The sequence below is a fragment of the Castanea sativa genome, chromosome 11 (assembly GCF_040712315.1).
Source record: "Castanea sativa cultivar Marrone di Chiusa Pesio chromosome 11, ASM4071231v1".
NCBI lineage: Eukaryota > Viridiplantae > Streptophyta > Magnoliopsida > Fagales > Fagaceae > Castanea > Castanea sativa.
Genome location: NC_134023.1, coordinates 49,660,042 through 49,678,266, shown reverse-complemented (window position 1 = coordinate 49,678,266; position 18,225 = coordinate 49,660,042). Strand labels below are relative to the sequence as shown.

At 33.3% G+C, this 18,225-nt stretch overlaps 1 pseudogene; it reads right to left on the bottom strand.

The window, feature by feature from the left end:
* Positions 1-10,021: 10,021 nt before the first annotated feature.
* On the bottom strand, positions 10,022-18,138 carry LOC142616646 (uncharacterized; annotated as a pseudogene).
* Positions 18,139-18,225: the final 87 nt, after the last annotated feature.

Here is an 18,225-nt window from a genome sequence, read left to right as displayed (position 1 = left end):
ATTTGCTGTACTGTATCAGAGAAGCTGCAATTTGCTGTACTGTATGATTCAGATCTTGCTCTGCTGTCTACTGGTTTGGCATTTGCCAGTTCTCTCTTTTGTTGAATAAAATTTCTTTCTGATTCCTCAAAAGATAATATTGAGAAAATTTTGGTATTTTCTGTAATACAGTTGAAATTTATACCATCATTTGGATTTGTTTTCACAGTGACAATCCTATGCTTTGTTTTTTATTTCAACATTTTGTGAGGCCTCTTCCTTTTCTTTCTTTTGTTTGTGGTTGGATTTGATATAAGTAATAGCTGCTGCACCTTTTTATGAAGGTATGAACCAGCATTCAAGAACTTAGTCAGTCATTACTCAGGAGAGTAGATCCGCAGGCACTATGTTGAACGTTTTGGCTTGGTAGGCTTAAAAGTGTTCTTGGCAGAATTTATTGTTTTGTGTGGGATATGAAGTGCTTGGAAAAACATGTAGGTTGGATGAAGAAATTGAAGAAAAGCCACTTATTCCAATGCATAACTCTTTAGTGCTTTCAATTCTTTGGTATCAATAGGGCTAGATAAAGTGCTTCCGAAAACCATCATAATCACGCTTGAATTCAGGTGACCTACTAGTCACTTTTCTATTGGAGTCATTGGACAGAGTTGTAAGATTTCAAATCTCCAACTTTTTTTTTCTTTGGCATTGTTACTCTTTGCTGGTTTAACTCAATATACTAAAAAACCGTGTCTCCAGATTACAACTCCATATTCCAAAACCTTGAGCCAGAAAGAAAACTCAACCATAACAAATCAAGGAAGAAACTGAAAGTGATTACTTTTTTAAGTTATTTGATTAATCACAGTTGCACAGCTCGTGCAGTTGCCAATGAAAGAAGACCTTGGCTTGCACTTCTCTTTAGTCTTTACCTTCTGGTGCAGTTGATGCAGCTTCCTCATTAGACGAGCTATACAGTTCTCTACTTGCCTTTTTAGGAACAGCTTGGTTTTCTTGTTTCTGTTGTGTGACTACAATAGCTTCCTCCTCTTCCATCAAGAAGCCTAGGAATGGAATTTTTGACTTCTCAGCAGTTCTTTCCAATGTGATAACTTCCCCTTCCACAGGATTTGCTTGATACTGTTCTGTTGGTTGTACTTGTACGGTTGTACAGTTATACCTTGTACCCAACCGGGTTTCCAAGACTAATATCATCCTGGCTTGATGAGCCCTCCATCATAGCCTTATCCTGAAGCAGTTGTGGCATCTGATCCAGACTCTTTGCCTCTAGCTTCTCGGACATCAAGATCAAAGATTGGTGATTTTCACATATGAACATGAGTGTTCTTTTTATCAGAAATGGACTCGTAGCTAAGCCTTCCCACACTTATGCTTCAGTACTCTCATTTAAAAATGCAGATACGTCACCTTGACACCTTCTACACTGGACTGACTAGCTGAAGTTTTAGTTATTGTTATTGTCAACTCAACTGCAGAGATTAAATTTTCTATGTTCAAGCTTGTGGAATTGAAAGTGGATTCTTTCACAACAAAGAACTCATCACATATTTCTTGTTTCAGCTTAGGGATGGGCTTAATGACGCTTTGAATAATAGTCTCCCTCTAAGTCCTTGCAGCTTTCTTCAGAATTCTTATTCTGGTTGCTAACATGCTTGTCCTCAAATTAGAGTATTCTTAATAATCTTAAATTCTTTTGGCAAAAAATTAAAGCTAGATCATACAAAACCGTTCATCATTCTGTTTTTGTTTTGCTTTTTTCCCAATCATCCTCAAAGTTTTCAACCATTTCACTGCCACCAAAAGATAAAAAGAAACATTTCATAGACCTGGTGGATAAATAAAAGTAGAGGAAGAAGATGGAGGAAAAAAGATCCAAACAACTGAGATTCTTAAAATAAATTTTCATTAATGGGAAAATTTTATAATTTTCATAATGAATCTTTTACAAGAAATAATCACTTCAATAAAGAAAGAAATTTTAGCTAATTATCTAATAATCAGTACACGCGTCTATCTTAGTACTTAACTCTGAATGGATCTGGTCATTCCATTACCCAATCCATGTTGCTTTTGTCTCTGAATGGATCTGGTCATTCCATTACCCAATCCATGTTGCTTCCCCTGTAAAATAATTCTGTGTAGCATGATAATGAAGGTGTCATGAGTGCAATACTCAAGCTTTGGCAATACCAATGTTGGCATCAAAACGAGCCTTGCTGTGCAGTGTTAGTTGCTAGGAAGTACGGACACTTAATTTGGAGTGTCGTAACTATCGTGTCATGTTATAATTTTTAAGAAATTGCTCGTATCGTCGTATCATGTTATAAATTTTTAGAAATTACTCGTATCGCCATGTTGTATCTGTGTCCGTGTTAATTGTACTCTATCTACTCAAAGTTGAATCTTATAGTGCCATATGTTTTTTTTCATATAGGTGTTATCAAATGTCAGTATATTGCACGATAATAATGTGTTCATCCTACCATACATTCTAATGATACACATTGAATGGAATACACTTATGGACTCAATCCACTTGATTTTCATCATTATTCCACTTGATATTCATCATTATCTTTTGTTTTCAATTTTTTTTTTCCCCAATGGGCTGGCCAAGTAGTTCCTAGGACTCATGATATCCATGAGATCCTAACTTTGAAATATCTTGTTAGCATCCTAGGGTCACTCTCAAGGGAATTCTCTCTATAATAACTTGGTGTGTGTGGGACGGAGGGATTACATACACCCGAGAGAATAGTCAAATATTTGAAGAGATTTAGATACCCTGTCTCTAAAAATAAAAAATAAAAATAAATCCAATAAGTCATCTTAAACTATTTTATCTAGTCCTAAACCCACGCGATGCGAGGAAAAATTTGACAATTTTTTTTATTAAGTGAAAAATGAAAATAATAGATGAGACTAATAAGTGTTAGTCTCAAATCATTCTTAAGATGGTATGATTATTTTTTAACAAAGTATAGTTGACACAATATATTAGATTTCTAAATCAAGCTATCTATATTTGTTATTTAAAAGTGTTTTAAATTTTGTAAGTTTTTTTTTTTTTTTTTTAAAGAAAACAGAAGACATTTTACATTAAATTATTATAGGCTAAAATGCAAAATTGACCCTCTAACTTTCTTTAGATTTCATTTTAGTCCTTTAACTTTGCTTTCATTCATTTCAGTTCTCTAAGTTTCAAATTTATTCAATTAAGGTATTTCTGTTAACTTTTGTTAAAAATTTTTGAAAAAAAAATCTAAAAAATATTTTTCAATCATTAATTGAATTTTTTAATTTATAAAAATTTGAAGAAAAATTTATAAAATTGAAAAATTAACCACAACATATAAAAAAAGTTGATGGAAAAGCCTTAATTGAATAAATTTGAAATTTAGAAGACTGAAATGAACAAAAACAAAGTTAGAAGATTGAAATAAAATCTGAATAAACTTAGAAGGTCAGTTTTGTATTTTACCCATTATAATAAATTAAGGCGAGATATTTTTATAAATAATGTAATTTGTTGTTAGAATTTGTTTCTAGTATTACTTATGGTTCATCCTCTATACATCTTGAATAGCTTAAAGAGGAAGCATATATAAGTAAATCTATAACTTATAAAAAAATACAAGAATTTAAGTAAATAAGAAAATTTTAATTTTAGTAAGAACCTACTAACATTGTCCTAAGAATGTAACATAATTGTCAGTGAAGCAATTTCTCTTTCTACATAAACCTCTCATCCCAAAGCATCATCAAACAGAATAGATTGAATTGGACCAAATAGACCTAATTGGACTAAAGTAGATCGAAATGGACCAAATAAACCAGAAAAGACCAAAGAGGACTGAATTGACCAAAGTTGACCGAATAAACCAAAATAGACCAAAATAAACTGAAGTGAACTAAATAAACCAAAGTAGACCGAAATGCTATGCTATTGTGTCTCAACAGGAGCATAGCATAGCAAAAATAAATATTTGACGGCAAAGCCATGAATGACTTTTTTTATTTTTCATATTTTGTCGAAAAAATAATAAGAAATTTTATTAATGTAAAGAGAGAAGAGCTGGTGGCAAATGGTACAACCATTCCCAGTGTCCAAACAAGAGCATCTATTATCCACACTTGGAACTTTTCAGGATTAAGAGCAATCATAAACAAAGAATTTGCTAACTAATTAGAATATGTTATTCTATTTTATCACTGCCTAATTAGTTACTGTCATGTTTGTTGGATAAAGAAAAGTGTACAGCAATTATGCTTCTTGAAGAAAAACGAAACAAACCTTGAAATAATCGTCTCCCATTCATCTATTGAACATGTTATCTTTAGGATATTTGGGCCCGTTTGGTAATGTTGTTTTAATAACGTTATTTATATTTTTTTGAAAATACGAGTTTGCGAAAAAATATGTGAAAATACGTGTAATGTTGTTTAAAAATAAAAAACTGTTACTTAAAATGTCATACCATGTTTTGTCTGAAACTTTTTTTATAGAAGAGTTTTGTTGGCAACTTGATGTGTGACTTTGATTTGCATTAATTATAACTTTAAGAGTAATAAGCTTTTTATTTTAAAATAAATAAATATATAAACCTTTTTTTTAGAAAACAAATAAACTTTTTAATGAATGAGAATACCCACAAATTAGTAGAAGTCATTAACTTTTTCCTTAGGCTGGGTTTGGATTGTGCTGAAATGAAATTTTAGCGTGTTTGTATCTTTGTCAGGGGGTTTGTGCATTGTACACAGGATCCACAAGTTGTCTAATTTAGCAAAATTTTCATTAAAATTGGGTTTCACGACACTATTTATCTATTTAAAAATTATTTTGGTACAATGTTTTTAATTTTTAACAATAAACGATATTTAAACAGAACTTTATTCTAGATTTTATTTTATTTATTTTTTATTTTGTCTCACGTTGCTTTTCTCGTTGGCTTATTTAGATGGGTCTGGTTAATGTGTGCCCTAAGGGCACACATTAATCATCCATTTTAAGAAAATTTTTATGAAAATTAAAAAAGCTGTTAAAATAGTTAATTATTTTTTCGTTTTTTCATAAAAAAATTTCTAAAATAGATTACTAATGTATGTCCTAAAGACACACGTTAATAAATCCTTATAATAGGGCGCATGGTTGGAGCTGACGTGATGAAGCCTTAAATCAAAGAGGATTTGGTATGTTTATTTTGGCCACATCAATCAACACACGTCTGTCCTAAAGTTCTTGGTTTCTTCGAAGAATCATATGTTACGACAAATCTGACTGTTTCAATTTCCTTTATACCAACCTGAAATAGAAAACAATATTAGATTATAAAAGTAAGACTTATTCTCTTACTCTAATTGTTAGATTAGGTCTTTCATTTATTTATATATTTTTTAATGAGATAATAATTGATATTTTTTAGGTTAAAATATTGTTCTTGTCTCTAAAATTTGTATGAATATCTTCTTCTTTTTTTCTCTTAAATTTTAAAAAATTGTTTTATATCTCTAAACTTTTAAAAGAGTTTTTTTTTTTTAAATTTTTTTACTTTAGTTATTTAAGGGCAAAAATAATGATGAAAAAAAAAAAAATTCTTTCAATAGTTTATAGAAAAAGAACCAACTTCATGAAAATTTCAAGAACGAAAACAATTGTTTATTGTACTAGTTTTGATGGAAAATTTTATGTGAAAATAGTTTTTTGCATTTTCTTGTGTTTGGTAGTGTCATAAAATAAATAAGTAAAAAAAAACTATGTCTTGACTTCTCTTATTTGGTTTTGCTTAAGATCAAGTTGTTTTCTAGAAATATTACTTGAGATAGAGTTGTTTATCAAAAAATTTGGAAAACAACTTTATCTCAAACAAAGCTAATTAATAAGGAAAGTCAATAAATAATTTTCAAACTCATGAGTTGCTACAAAATATAGGAAAATAAAATAATTTCTAGAAAATACATTTTAGAAAATTATTCATTTTCCAAAAAATAATAAATGTTAATGTTGAAACAAACGAAGTATTAAGACTTCTTGAGAACCTTCCTAGCTCCAACTTATGCTCTTGGTCAATTTATTTAATACAATACACTAGTGATGCATAAATGATCTTTAGTTCCAGCCAATTAGTGAAGCATAGGATTTGTTAGGTCACCAACTTGGCTTAAAAAGTAAATTTGGGTTTTGGACATAGCTTGACTACAACTCTCACAAAAAAAATTAACATGGTCTCATATTTTGAAAATCTAATAATTGGATTACATGTTCTTTACGTTCTTAATACACATGTCAAATTTTGTGTCAATCAGATGTTATACTATACAAAAACTTGTTTTTTATGCACAATTTAAGACTACAAAAACTTGAAATTTAATCATTTGATTAATGACATAACTATTGATTTTTTATTTTTTGGAAATTTCGTAATCCTAGAGGATATAAAAGGATTATATAATCTAATGGTAGATTTGTCAGAATTCACATCAATAAAAAGATATTGAGTAGAGTTGTAGCCAATTTACAAACTAGTTTGTAGCTAAACTTTATTCTTTAGATTTTCTTTCCTTTATTTTTATTTTACTTATTTTTAGTGTTATTTCATTGATCGTCCATTCAAAATTCTATTTGTAGTCTCCTAAGAAAATAAAAATGAGAAGAAAATAGAAAGAATGACAAGATGGAATTACAAGGAAAGAAGGAAGAGCTTTATAAGTAACAAAAAGTGGTTTGAATAAGGGGTAAATACAGAAAGTGGGGAATGCAGAGTTCAATTTTTAACTTCTACTTTAAAAATATCTAGTTTAGCTTTTACATTTATCACTAGACAAGCGAGTAGGTTAGAGGGACATGGATAATCAATCTTTTACATTTGTCGCTGGACTAGCGAGTAGGTTAGAGGGACATGGATAATCAATCTTTTACATTTGTCGCTAAACCAATGAATCTTTGAAAAATGTGTTTTCTTTTTCAAAAATGTGTATAACAACTCATAATTCATTATTTATTAATTGACATAAATGCACTTTTAATTCTTATATTTTGGAGTTTTCTATTTTAGTCTATACATTTTAATTTTACCACTTTTAGTCCCTAATTCAATTAACGCATTCCATTTTGGTCATTTCCATCAGTCAACCGATGAAAATAGTCGAGGTGGCTGCCGAAGGAATTAAAATATTTTTAAAAATGTCACATCACCCACGACACATCAACATATAAATTTAAAAAATTAATTTATTAATTTTAACTAAATAATAAAAATAAAAACAGAATTAAAAACTAAAATTCACAGAATTAAAACAGAATTTTAAAAATCATCTCAAATTCAAACTCTATTCTCTTATCTTAACCAACCTAAACAAAAATTTATCATTAGATCATTTTGACTTTAAGTGCATTTACTTTTCTTTAAGTGAGCTCTCTCTAAAATTATGATATGATTTTAGAGAGAGCTCTACCAAAAAAATAAAAAAAAGAGTTTAGAGAGAGAGAGGGAGAGAATGAGATGAGATGAGGTTTGGAGCAGATCTAGTGAAAGGGGGTGGTGGTGGTTTAGAGACAATGAAACTCAATCTCAGCCTCCATCTTGGTCTTGACCTCCGTCTCGGCCACAATGGAGCTCGCCGGTCTCGGCCTTCGTCTCCGTCTTGGCCACAATGGAGCTCGCCAATCTCGGCCACTGTTTCAGCCATAATGGAGCTCGTCGGTCTTGGCCTTCGTCCCGGTCTTGGCCAAAATGGAGCTCGCCGATCTCGGCCACCATCTTGGCTTGGGGTTGTTGACTAATCGGTGGGGTGATGGTGGCTTGATTGTGTCGATCATTGGTGGTGGGATCTAGGTTTGATTGTGTTGGTTTGGGTTTGATTGTGTTGATCTGGGTTTGTTGTGATTGGTTTCTTGATCAAGGTTTAATTTGGGTTGGTTTATTAATTGGGTTTATGAGTTTGATTTGCTGAGAACTCGATGTTGATTGTGTTAGAATTTGGGTAAGAACATGAAGAATTTGATGATCTTGATTTGTGGTAGATCTAATGGTGCTGGGTTTAATGATCTTTGAGGTGTTGAATTTGAGTTTTTTCTTCTTGTTTTCATTTATGTCCTAATGATCTGGGTTTGAGTTCTTGGGTTGCTAGGTTTGTGTTCTTGTGATGGGTTTGAGTTCTTGGTTGCTAGGTTTGATTTGAGAAGAATATGAAGAACAAGTTGTAAAATGAAAAACAATATGAAGAAGAACAATCTTAATTCATGTGAATTTTAGTTTTTAATTATGTTTTATGTTTTTTATTTACTTAAAATTAATAAATTAATTTTTAAAATTTATATGTTAAAAAAGTCATGGGTGATGTGACATTTTTTTATAATATTTTAATTTCTCCGATAGCCACCTCAGCTATTTCCGTCGGTTGACTGATGAAAATGACCAAAATAAAACGCGTTAATTGAATTAGTGACTAAAAGTGGTAAAATTAAAATGTACGGACTAAAATTAAAAAACATCAAAATGTAAGAACTAAAAGTGCATTTACGCTTTATTAATTCTTAATTTGTAGTTTTAAAATGTTTGTTAACCGTACGCTTTAAAGCTTCTTAAACAATCGTGTCTTTTTTTCTTTCTTTTTTTATAAGTAAAATATTGTAATTTTAAACAACTCTTTCTTCCATACTAATCTTGTATTAGGTGTATCGTTCATTTCGCAAGTATGAAGAGTTTAGGTGTGTAGATTCCACTTACATGTGAAAGTTCCTTTTACAAGTACGTAGTGTTAGGTCTGTAGATTCTACTTACAGGTGAAAGTCACCACCTAATTAAAGTAAAGTTGAATCTTAAATTAAAGTTTAAATTTTAGGTGGGTTTAGTTTATCAAAAAAAAAAAAATTAGGTGGGTATAGTTCAAATGTTTGAAACATGACTATTTTAAGATTTATTCTTTTCAACAAATGGAGAAGGGAATGTGAACCTGGTTCTCCTTATTAAAAAAAGAAAAAGAAAAAAAGAAGAAAGTAATACTATTGAATTAGAAGTCTCTTGACAACTTTATTTTAATATTTAAAGCTCTAAACTGGTGTCACAGTTTAGTAGATTCGTATGATTTCTAGTCATAATTGGTCTTCGGCCAAAAATTTCCCTTTAAATGGATTTTCTTTTTCTTCCAGGTGGCCTAAGAAAAATTTATTAGTAAGATAAATACTAGTAATAAATTCTCTCATTTCCTTACTCCCTCTCTATTTCTCTGAAAATTTTCCACTTTGATCAGATCCATTCAACCGAATCGTTGAATGACCTTCATCAAGTCAACATCCAAACAACAAAAAAATTCCAAAGCTAAGGCTTCAACAAGAGAAAAATAAATAAACAAACACACACATCCACGCAGACCCATGTTCTGGTGTATTTAGATTCTTTTTAAGTTCTTTCTAATATTTTTTATGTTTCAATTCTCAAATAGGGCAAGAAACGGGGTAGCCTAAAACAGAGAAAGCCCCCAAAACCATCATCTGCGCATCTCACATTAGAAACAATATATTCACACAAGCATTCACCTGACCTACTAGTCACTTTGCGATTGGACTGATTTTTGGAAGATTCCAAAATTTCCTTTCTTTTTGGCAAGCAGATAGAATGATTCTTATATTCTTCTGGCAAAATGTTCAAGCAAGATTACAAGATACCCTTTGATCATTTTATTTTGTAATACATAAACTTTTATCTTAAAGATAACCAGATGACAATTGAAGTTTCAGAAGAGCAATGGAATCCAGGAAAGAATTGCACTGAAAATTCCTCTTGTTTTGGCCTGTTCTGCCACTACTAAGAGACAAAAAGGGACAATTTATGAAAGGAAGCTTCATTCATTTCTTTGCTTCTCCCATTGATTTTCAAAGCAGAAAACAACAACTAGATAAAGAAAACACGTGTTATCTAATAAACTTGTACACCCAAAGAACCTCAAGACAAACAATTCAAGTCAGACGACTCTCATGTAAAATCCCGGCAGACATCAAAAGAAACTGTGTTATGCACGACCACTATGACAATCCATTGATATCATCTTTCACAGTCTGGATGCATTCGATACCAGTCTTTCCATTGTGTGTAAGCACCTCAAAATTTCCTGCAGTAAATGAATGGTCTTTGTGGAAGATGGGTCTTCTTAGTTCTGTATATGCACAATACTATACTGCATAAACAGTAGTATCCTTCATGAATGTAGAAACTGCCACCCCAACTCCTTCCCCTGCAAAAACACAAGTCAATAACAACTCACCGCTTGAAGTTTGAACAGCAAAACTAATTCTTGATACAGTGACATGGATTGAAATTCGAGAGATGGTGTAGCGTAGAGTGAATTATACCATGTGTGACAAGTAGCAAGTTTTCCGTCGGATATTTATCTGCCAATGCCTGAAAAATATGAGCATATCTAGTCCTTGCACCTGGCATAGTCTCTTCCCACTGCGGCAACTATGATTCCTCCAGCAAAAATCTCAATTAGCCATAATCATTGTGCAGATGTATGTATATATGCCTATTGTACCAGAAAATTCCCAACGGAAAATAAAAATATGAAAAGGATATTCAATAAAAAAATACCTCTTTATACACTGGTTCCACAGTGTTGTCTACTGACCCAGCTGGAAACATTCCTTCAAGTTCTGAGATATTGAAGCCCCAGTTTCCATCTTTAGGAGCCAAACCAGGTCTGATTGCTTCAGTGTTTAGCATCTCACATAATCCTGTTGGAAAATAAAACAAAATACTGATAAACCTTTCCTCACTTACTCTCACAAATATCCACACACTACTTAGTCTATAGAAGAGACTCACACTCACAAGTTAAATAAAGGGAGAGAGAGTGGAGAGGGAAGAGTTAGAACTCTTTAAAGTTTTGTATTTCTCTTCAACTCTTGTTTTGAACTTGACGGATGAATGGGTTTATATAGTACACCATCCAACCTTTAACTCTTACTACATTTATTTTCCAACTCTTTCATTCATAAATCCCACACATAACTTCAATAAACTTCTCACTACATTAACTTTTGAAACTCACTTATTTATGAAGGATTAATTAAAAACAAGTTTAACTTCTAACATCCCCCCTTAAACTTGTTTTCTTGATTATTCCAAGTAAGGCTCGCAGCATGTTGAATGTGTCATACTTGAGTGGTTTAGTGAGTATATCTACAACCTGATCATTGACTTCACGAACTCAAGATGAACTTCTTTTCTTGCAATACATTCTCGAATAAAATGATACCTTGTGTCGATGTGCTTGCTTCGGTCATGAAAGACTGGATTCTTTGCAAGAGCTAATGCTGACTTATTGTCCACAAATATCTTCATAGCTTTTTCTTGAAATATCTGCAACTCTTTCAATAAACTTCTAAGCCACATTTCATGACAAACACTAGAGGTAGCAGCAACGTACTCAGCTTCACAGGTGGAAAGCGTCACGATTGGCTACTTTTTGGACGTCCATGTAAATGCAATATCACCCATATAAAATACAAAACCAGTAGTACTCTTTCTATCATCCATATCTCCAGCCCAATCACTATCACTATAGCCAACAAGTTTAAAATCTTTAGAAGGTGAATACAACAATCCATAATCTAGTGTAACTTTTAAATAGCGAAGAATTCTCTTGGCAGTCTTCAAATGAGTCATCGTTGGTGCTTCCATGTAACGACTAACTAGTCCAATGCCAAAAAGAATGTTTGGTCTTGTGCATGTTAGATACCTCAGACTTCCAATCAAACTTTTGAAGAATGTTGGATTAACCTTCTCTTCATCAACATGCTTTGACAACTTCGCTCCACATTCTACAGGGGTGCTAACTGGATTGGAATTTGACATCTCAAACTTCTCGAGAATATCCTTTGCATAACCTTCTTGGGAAATAAAAATCCCATCCTCCATCTGCTTCACTTCAATGCCAAGATAATAGGCCATAAGTCCAATATCTGTCATTTCAAACTCCTTAGTCATTGCTTTCTTGAAGTCTTCAAACATACTTGGATTGTTGCTTGTAAAAATCAAATCATCTACATACAGACAAATAATTAAGATATCTCCATTTTTATGCACCTTATAATAAAACGCATGTTCATGTGGGCATTTAAAAAACCCATTAACCTGGAAGTATTTGTCAATTCTACTATTCTAAGCTCTTGGTGTTTGTTTCAGGCCTTATAGAGCTTTCTTTAACTTCAAATCTTTATCTTCCTGCCCCTGTACAACATAGCCTATAGGTTGCTCAACATAAAGTTCTTCCTTAAGGTAGCCATTCAAAAATGCGGATTTTACATCCATTTGGAAAATTCTCCATTGATTTTGAGCTGCTAAAGAAATTAGCAATCGTATAGTTTCCAAACAAGCAACTGGGGCAAATACCTCATCATAATCAATACTTTGCCATTGACTATAGCCTTTCACCACCAATCTTGCTTTGTATCTCTATCTCTCCTTTTGAATTCTTCTTCAACTTGTACAACCATTTTACACCAATTGTCTTCTTTCTAGTTGGAAGAGTTGCAAGCTCCCATGTATCATCCTTCTTTTTTGCCTTGATCTCTTCGTTCATAGCATTTCTCCATTTTTTGTCTCGCACCGCTTCTTCAAATCCTGTAGGTTCACAATCAGGAAACAGACAAAAAAGTGTTACATCATCAGTAATCTCTGTTGAATCATAAAGATCCTAGAGACTTCTCATTTTTCTTGGTCTTTCACTAGAACTTCCTTTTAGTAAAGATGATGATGATGGACTTTCATGAATGGGAGATGATGTTGCTGGTGATGGAGGTGGAGTGATAGGCTCTTCCTGAACTTCATTCCCTTGATCTTCCTCTTTAGATAGAGTAAAGAAATCATACTTCTCCTCTTCTTGGGTACTCCAATCCCATGTGCCTTCTTCGTCGAATTCCACATCTCGACTAACAATAACTTTTCCAGTGCTCGGATTATAGAGCTTATAGCCCTTAGAGCTTGGATCATAGCTAGTGAACACATACTTCTTGCTTTTATCATCTAGCTTGGATCTCTCTTGATCTGGTACATGTGCATATGCAATGCTCCCAAACACACGAAGATGGGAAACTGTAGGCTTCTTTCTACTCCAAGCTTGTTGTGGGGTTTTTCTTTGTACACTTCTTGTGGGGCAACCATTGGACAAATAAATTGCAGAATCTATAGCTTCAGCCCAAAATTCTTTAGGCATTTTCTTGCTCTTCAACATGCTTCTAGCCATATTAAGAATTGAATGATTCTTTCTTTTTGTTACACCATTCTGTTGTGGTGACCTTGGAACTGTTAAAGGGCGGCGAATCCCATTTGCTTCACAAAATTCTTTGAATTCATTTGATGTGAATTCGCCTCCTCTATCAGATCTTAAGGCCTTAATTTTAGGACCACTCTGCTTTTCTACAAATGCCTTAAATTTCTTAAATGCACCAAATGCTTCAAATTTTTGCTTCAAAAAATATACCCACATTTTTCTAATAAAATCATCAATAAAGAGAAAAAAGTAGTTACTTCTACCAAGTGATGATGGCTTGATAGGTCCACACACATCAGTATGAACAAGTTGCAATGGCTTGGTTGCTTTTGTACTAGCTTCTTTTGAAAAGCTTTTCCTTGATTACTTGCCAAGGAGACATCCTTCACAAAGCTGGTTAGGATGCTCAATGGAAGGCAATCCTCTCACCATCTTCATCTTTGTCAAAAACTGTAGTCCTCCAAAGTTTAAGTGCCAAAATCTTAGATGCCAAAGCCAAGAAGAATCTTTAAAACAAGCCTTCAGACATCTAATAGCATCAATTTGAATATTTAACAAGAACATTCTATTTCTTGTCATAGGCACATTAGCTATCACATTATTTCAATGATCCCTTATTAAGCAACTACGATCTTTCAACTAGATATCATGGTCTTTCTCAAGAAGTTGTCCTAAGCTTAAAATATTAGTTTTCATGCTTGGCACATAATATACATAAAAAATAAATTGATGATCTCCTTTCTTTAAAAGGATAAGAATTTTACCTATCTCCTTCACTGAAACTTTGGATGAGTCACCAAAGGTAACACTCCCGACCACCGATTCATCAATCTCCATAAACATCCTTTTATTCCCACACATATGGTTGCTAGCACCAGAGTCAAGATACCACGCACCATTTTCTTTTTTGTCTTCTCCTTTGTATGCCAACAACAAAGTCGGCTCCACTTCTTCATTTTTATCTTCAACATAGTTAGCTTTCTCCTCAATAGTGTTAGCGGCATTTTTACATTCAGAAGCATAATGCCCATACTTTTGACAATTATAACATTTGATATTAGTCTTATCATACCTTCTTCTATATGGTCTTGAGAAACTTCCTCTTCCACGATCTCTTGTGGATTGTGAACTTTGACCCCTCTCTTCATAATTAGGAGAGTTTTGACCATTTTTTCTTCCAGATCCTCTCCCTCTACCACGTCTATGTCCTCGGCCTCTTTGGCTACTTTCATGCCAACCTTTCTCATTCAAGGTGAGCTTTGCTTGTAGGACTTGCTTCAAAGGCTCTTGCTTCTTCTTACTGAGCCTTTCTTTATGGGCTTGTAATGATCCCATGAGCTGGTCAATGGTCATTGACTCCAAGTTTTTTGATTTCTCAATCGCCACAACGATATAGTCAAACTTAGAAGTTAATGACCGTAGAATTTTTTCTACTACACGAACATCATCCAAGTTCTCACCATATCTCTTCAATTGACTTACAATTGCCAACACCCTTGAAAAATAATCTGAAATAGATTCAGATTCTTTCATGTGCAAACCCTAAAACTCGCCTCTCAATGTTTGAAGGCGAACTTTCTTCACTTTATCAACTCCCGTTAGAGAGTTTTTAAGAATCTTCCATGCTTGCTTGGATGAAGTTGCATTTGAAACTGTTTTGAACATAGTTTCATCCAAACCTTGATAGATCAATGTAAGAGCTTGTTGATCTTTCTTTCGAGCTTTTTGCAAGGCTTCCTTTTGGTTTGGGTTTAAAGATTCTTCATCTTGTGACTCCACATAACCTTTCTCCACAACCTCCCACGCATCTTGGGATCCGAGCAACGCCTTAATTCGAATACTCCAATTCTTAAAGTTTTGTTTGGTAAGTCGAGGAAATTGGAATGACGTCATCCCATTAGTGATAGCCATTCTCACCACAAACCGATTAGCTCTAATACCACTTTGTTGGAAATAAAACAAAATACTAATAAACATTTCCTCACTTACTCTCACAAATATCCACACACTACTTAGTGTATAGAAGAGACTCACACTCACAAATTAAATAAAGGGAGAGAAAGTGGAGAGGGAAGAGTTAGAACTCTTTAAAGTTTTGTATTTTTCTTCAACTCTTGTTTTGAACTTGACGGATGAATGGATTTATATAGTACACCATCCAACCTTTAACTCTTACTACATTTATTTTTAAACTCTTTCATTCATAAATCCCACACATAACTTCAATAAACTTCCCACTACATTAACTTATGAAACTTACTTATTTATGAAGGATTAATTAAAAACAAGTTTAACTTCTAACAAATCCATACTCGATAGAGACCTGAAAATTGGGGGGGGGGGGGTGAAAAAAAGATTCAAGAAGGAAGTTGATTAGCCAAAAGTGATCCAATTACATTTCTATGAAAAGTATCAGAAACCCAGTAATTAAATAATTCATAGATAGAATTTCGAGTATAGCATGACTATATAACAACTCTATGTTTAAACAGGTCATTTAGCAGATTTTAATGATGTCTACATCAATGGACGAAACTCATCAATCTATCAGAAATTCCGAAAATAATCGACTGGTAGACGTTTTATGTTAGTATCCTTAAATTAAACTTTTCCAATCAAATCCTTTTACCAATCCATGTATAATTCCAACTATTGTACCCTCAGTAATCAAGCATGGTCAAAAAGTTACAAGATAACGAAAAGTCCATTGGTCCAATATTCAAGCTTTGGAAAAAGAACAATGATGGTACTAGTACCCGCCTTGCTACGCTATGTGTAATATTACTCTGTCAATTACAGAGCTGGTCATGAAGTCAGTGATCAACACCCAACTCTAAGTTCAAAGCAATTATAAGAAAACAAAAAAATAAAATCAAATAAATCAAAAATAAAATCAAATAAAATCTTTTTATCAAATCAATTAACTTGGTGTAAATACAATTTCTCACAAATACCAGATTTTCCAATAAACTTTACCCATATTTTCATTTTCCTTTTTCTCTTTTTGGTTTACACCCAAAAAAAAAAAAAAAATCATTCAAATTTACATCTCTGCTTAAAAAAATCGCAATTATGGAACAAATAATCCTGATTATAATTCAATTAAGCATTAAACTCATAAATTAATACATAATAAAGTATCCAAATTTTACACTAGTCGTCAACCTACGCAACCTTCTTGTTTTTTCCGGCAGTACAAAACAAAATATATGACACTAAACATAGACAAAGTTTTTGTTGTATTAAACTTTAAAAAAAAAAAATCAATCTTGATCTTACAACGTCAACAACTACTCAAATTAATCAAATACGAAACGTCACATCTAACCATTAAAAATATCAAAATGAAAGTCGTCCTGTGTTCTTAAGACAATTGTTAATAAATTATTTTAAAATTTTTTTGCCACCATCTTTAATAAAAAAATAAGTAAATATTAAAATCTGTCAAAAAAAAACTAATTACTTTTCTTTTCATATAAAAAATTTCTAAAAATATTTTCTTAACCGATATATAGTCAAATATCAAATGAAAGTTAATATATATATATATCAACAACATCAACAACTACTCAAATTCATCAAATAAGAATGCCGCATCTAATTATCAAAGATATTAAAACAAAAATTGTTAATAAATTATTTTAAGAAAATTTTGATGTTAAAATAAAAACATATGGCCATACAATCAAAATATCAAGTGAAAGTTATATCTATGGGAATGTGAAAAGACAGAAAAGACCTTAAGTTTAGAGGGATCGATGGAGATGTTGTCACCAGTGAGGTTGTTGGGATCATCGTGAAGGGCACAAAGAGCAGAGACGACTTGAGATGCGGTCTCGACACAACGAATGAAAGGGGACACGAAGACCTGGTGGATTGGGAACCCGAGTTGATTTTAGATCTTCCGACTGGTGCAAAAGGCCCGGGCCTGACCCTCTTCCACGAGAGGTGGGTCCCACTGCCTCTCAGCGGTGGTCACCCACAATGGCTTGAAGTTGTCCTTGCGGTCTCCGTGTTTCATCACGACAACGTTTTGGTGCTGTTGCTGTTGTTGTTGTTGTTGTTGTTGCTGATTGATGATGCCAAAAAATCACCAATAAGCTGCACACACTTCCAAATCAAAACAATACCTAAAAAATGAAAAGAGAAGACCTAATAGAGAGCACCGGTGTGGTGCCGGCTAAAAACCCTCCGAAGGTCAAGGTTGAACTTTTTTACAACCCTAGAGTGCCAAAGTTAAGTCAATAATGCGTACCTTGATTTGTGAGAGTTTTGGGGTATTTATAGTGGTGTAGGGTTAACATCCATGCCTTGACTATGAAGTCCTTTCCTTCTAAAATTGGAACTCTTTCCTTTTGCATACCTTTTGGAGTTCTTTTCCTCATAAGAGTCCCTTGATCAAGGCTAAACGTGTGATAGAAGAATTCTTCTTATACACGTTCGCGTGGAGACCAAGCAAAGCTACATCAGACTTAATCGTAAAGAGTAAATCCCATTTAGGGATTCTTGGAACCAAACCTGGAAGGATAACTACTGCGTTGTATCCGTCCGTCCACTATGGATCCGTGCTCCTTGGCTATGTCAACTACAAACCCATCATCCTTGTACCATCACATCAAGCCACGTAGATCCGTCACATTCATTTTTACCCACCTTTAGTTGCCCCCTCATTCCATGAGACTGTCAACTATCCTCTGCGGGCTTATGGAATGACGGTTAGTTTTAACCCTTGATAGGTGTGTTTTGATTGACAGGTTGGAACAGAGTCATAAATGTACTAGGGACACATGGTGGTACTCCACTAGTGGCTTGTTGGAATCGATGTGCCCCTTCGCTTACCGCGCCATTCCCTCTATATATACTGTCCATCCCTTTCATTTTTACACTTTGAAAAAATTTTCTACTGATCAGAGCACAACCGTCCACTTTGTGTCATCCGTCGCCTCAATAAGTTGC